Below are 4,149 nucleotides of genomic sequence, written 5' to 3' on the forward strand. Positions count from 1 at the left end.
AGAAGAGAGAAGATGTCGGCTAGCAAATGCGGATTTATTCTAATCCGTTCCGCAATGTTGACGTGTGGCTAAGAGAGTTAACGCCTAGTGCTAGCGATATATTGAATACGTAGACTTCGTCTTTTTTCCAGCAGGGAATAGACTAAGCCCGAGCGACAGCGTGTTAGGCATGTGACTTTGGGTTTTGACTAACTGCCCGTCAGCCATGCCAACGGATTTGACAGCGCTTTACGAAGCTACCGGTGTTTGAGTGCGGAGCTAGCATGCGAATTGGTCTAAATACCGTTCCGCATGCTGACGTTGTGCGTAAAGGAATGAACTCCCTTAAGACTTGATGGCTACAACTTCTGGAATATGTGAGACTTCGCCCAATGTTATGGGAATAGGGCTACTCAGCACGTGTTTTAGACAACTGACTTATCCCTAACTTAGGCTCGCGGATAAAATTCCCCAGAAGTGCGGAACTGTGGTGTCTTTTTCTCAGAGAAAGACTAAACGGCGACGGCGTGTTAGGCGTCGGCATATCCTTTCTTAGGTATTCAGATGAATTCGCCCATGCCGTCGTAAGCATGGATTCTGGTTCTATTAATAACAACCTGTCAGCATGTTGAATATATGAACGGCGTGTTCTTTTAAACGGGTTAAGAATAAACGGTGGCGCGCGGTTAAGGCGCAGACTTATCCTTACTTAGGTTCAGGATAGAATACCCAGAATCTGGACTCTGGTGTCTCTTTTCTACGGAAAAAGACTAAACGCCGGCAGCTGCGTGTTAGGCGCCAGACTTATCTCTGGCTATAGGATCGCGGATAAACTTCCTAAGTACCTGTGAGCATAAGATTTTGCGCAGGTTGAAAAAGGTGGTTCTCTCATTGGGGCAAAGAAACGAACCGAAATGGGAGCGAGGAAGAATTTTATATTCTATGCTCCCGACAGCTGAAGAAGAAGGATTTTGATATTCTATCTTCCAGCTGAAATAAGGAGACTCGAGGTGGGGATCTCCACCCCGAGAATCCAGAACGATTGAAACAGGAGTGGGACATCCACTCGAGAATGCGAAAGCTTCGGATGATCCTAACTGCTCAGAAGGTTTGATTACGAACTAAAGGTGAACTTCTCGTTTTCGAAGAGTGAATTATGGTTTTGACCCTAACTGTTAGGTAAGGTTTGATCACTTGGTTTGAAAGTGACCTTCTCGTTCATAGGGGAAGTCGAGAGGGGGAGTTTTGACTGTCGTTCCATCAACTGTTAAGAAGGTCTTGACACAAATGGAGTTTGAGGTGACCGCTAAACTGTTAGAAGGTTGGATCACCTGATTGAAAGTGATCTCTCGTTCATGTGGAGGATCGAGAGGGCGATTTTGACTGTGGTGCCTAACTGTAGAGAAGGTTTGACCAAAATGGAGAGTGTTGAGGGTGACGGTCTGTAAAACAATAAGAAAGAGGGAGGGGTGGTGGAGAGAAAAAAAAGAAAAAATAAAAAAAAAAAAAATATAAAAAAAAAAAAAAAAAAGAAAAAATAAAAAATAAAAAAAAAAAGTTTCACTTGAATTTGAAAGGGACGCTCTCGTCATTGAGCAATCGAGAGGGGATTTTGGCTGTGGTCCTAACTGTAGGAAGGTTTTGACCACTCCGGGAGATTTGAGAGGCGATCCTAACTGTAGGAAGGTTTGATCGCTCGATTTGTGGACCTCTCGTTCATTGGGGGAATCGAGAGGGGGAGAGTGTTAAGTGCACAATGATCGGTGAGAATTTAAATGGGGAGTTTTTATTCATCATCTTGCTGCGGTGACCGGATTATCCCTAAGAATACACTATATGATTTCTTGTGGAGCTTTCCGTTACATGAATCATCCACCCCCAGCTTCCTTTGCAAAAACTGGGTATGGTATTGTACTCAGTTGGGTGTCGGGTTATCCTTAAGAATATCAAGGCATGGTATTCCAGGAACTCCCGTGAGAAGAAAGGAAACAGAGTTTAGAACTCATTACCTGTTGGAGTATGTAAGAAGCCGAAGTTTTAACCTCATGCACTTGTTGGAGGATTGAGAAACAGTTTATACTCGTATACTCTTTAGAGTTTTAAGAAGCGTTTATACTCTTATACTTATCGGAGTGGTGCCGTTCTCACTGGCTTACCTTAGCGTTATGACGCCGGCTTCAACCAAGGTCTGAATGCTATTCTTGAGAGCGAAGCAATCCTTGGTGGGATGAAACGATCCTCCTATGGTATGCACAGTACTTTTGGGTTCGTAGTGTTGTCAGCTTCCATCCTGATTTGTGATAGGTGGTAGCTTGATCTTGTGCTTCCAAGGAGGGATTCGAAGATGGCTGGACGTCTTTGTCCTGAAGGAAATACTCTCTTTGGAGTCTCGGACTGAAATCTTCTGCTGTCTCGCGGATTGCTGTTGCGACATTTGATTAGCATCAACAGCCGCGCTGCAGGTGTCTTGCCCTTAACCACGGAGGCGAAGTTAGAATTCGGATTAACCGTCGATCGTTTCCTGTTCGCGCTTCTTCCTTCGGAGGAAGCGTTCTGCTTGTTCACTCGCGCACCTTAAAAGTCTTTCCAGGTGTCAGACGGTGCTGTTACCCATTGCTTCAAAAATGTCAACGAAAGATTGTTGTGCAGGTCTGGAGAATGAACTCTTCAGTGATGCGGTGCCCGGCAAGGTTCAACGCCTGTGTTCGCGGAAACCTTTTGACGAAGGTGTCGACTAACTCCCCGTCTTTTTGTTTCTCGTCGAGCAACGTTTCGACGGATATTTCGGTGTCGTCATCAAAGAAGTTAGCGAGGGAACTTAGTCTCCATGTCTTCCCAGGCTGTTCACGCTTCCTGGCTTGAGGCGACGATACCAATCGAAGGCGCTCCGCGAAGAGTGCCAACGAAGGACCGTACCATCAGAGGCTCATTACCGGAGATAACACCCAGGTGGCGATTTGAAGTAGAATCAAATGCTGAGTGGGTGAACCCTTCCATCAAACGGCGTAAAAGTTAATCAGACTGAACTTCGCCGGATAGGGGATTGATTCCCATCCTCGTGGTATGGACAAGGGATGCCAGTCTTTTTTATTTTTGAGCAGAAATCAACGTATTGATTTTGCTCTCAGATTTTTTATTTTCAGACTTCACGCCGAGTTTTCGTGCAAGCACGATTCTGAGGTGGAAGCGTGGTGTTGTGACTAGGCATCCTGCATATTGCCACCCCGCTGCGTTGACGGGAGGATTATTGGTATTATGAGCTTCATTTGTATCTCATTTTCCTGATGAACTGGTTACGACGACTTGGTTCGCCTTGCTGGTTCGTCAGTACTTGGATCTGTTGGTCATTGCATATCTCTCATGTCTGCATGGCCATCTGCATTTAGAACCTGAAGCTCTCCTGTTGCTTAGCCAAGGCGTCTTCCAGGCATTTTGGCCACTTGTTCCGCGCTTATACATGAATGACTCGCGGGGCTGTCCCTCGCTGGGATACTGTATTGTCTGATGCGACAGCAGAGCAGGAATCCGATTCTTTCATCTTCTGACGGTAATTTGTCGCGAACCCTACATAAGTTTCTCGTAATGATGGCTCCGGACGTGCGACGGGTTACACACTCCGGGGTACTTCCGGAATTGACTCGGATTTCCTGTGTCGACGTCCCTTTGCTGGTCATATTCGTGGTGCCCTCGAACTTCTCCGTCTTCAATTACCCTTCTTCTTTGTCGGAAGCGCCTAGGACCTTGGGTCTTGGCGTTCTCGAACTAAAGCCTTTCGAACACTGAAATTCGCTCGGGGACTGCCTTGATGCAGTTGCACCAGAACAGTACCACCGAGCATAGAGCTTTGAACAAGGGCACTGAGTTCCTAGCCTTCGAGACTTCTTCTTTCTGGCTTTGCTCGTAGGCCCCCAGCACAGATAGTACAGCTGCTTCTGTTGAAAGTCGGAGCAACCATCATGTGTTGGCACGATTTCTCAGGTATAACGTAATCATCATCAGACGTAATATTTCGCTTCTGAGAGTGAACTGGGCCTTCTTTGGGCTCTCAGAGTCACGCGCACTCGAGACATGCCTTTTTTGGGCGTGAGTTCTTAGCGGGCTCTTGGACTTCGATGCGCAAATTAGTGCGTCAGTTGCCCTTGACTCATTGTCACGTTGGAGGTGACGGCG

Source organism: Asparagus officinalis, chromosome 9 (assembly GCF_001876935.1).
Source record: "Asparagus officinalis chromosome 9, Aspof.V1, whole genome shotgun sequence".
In the NCBI taxonomy this organism is placed as follows: domain Eukaryota; kingdom Viridiplantae; phylum Streptophyta; class Magnoliopsida; order Asparagales; family Asparagaceae; genus Asparagus; species Asparagus officinalis.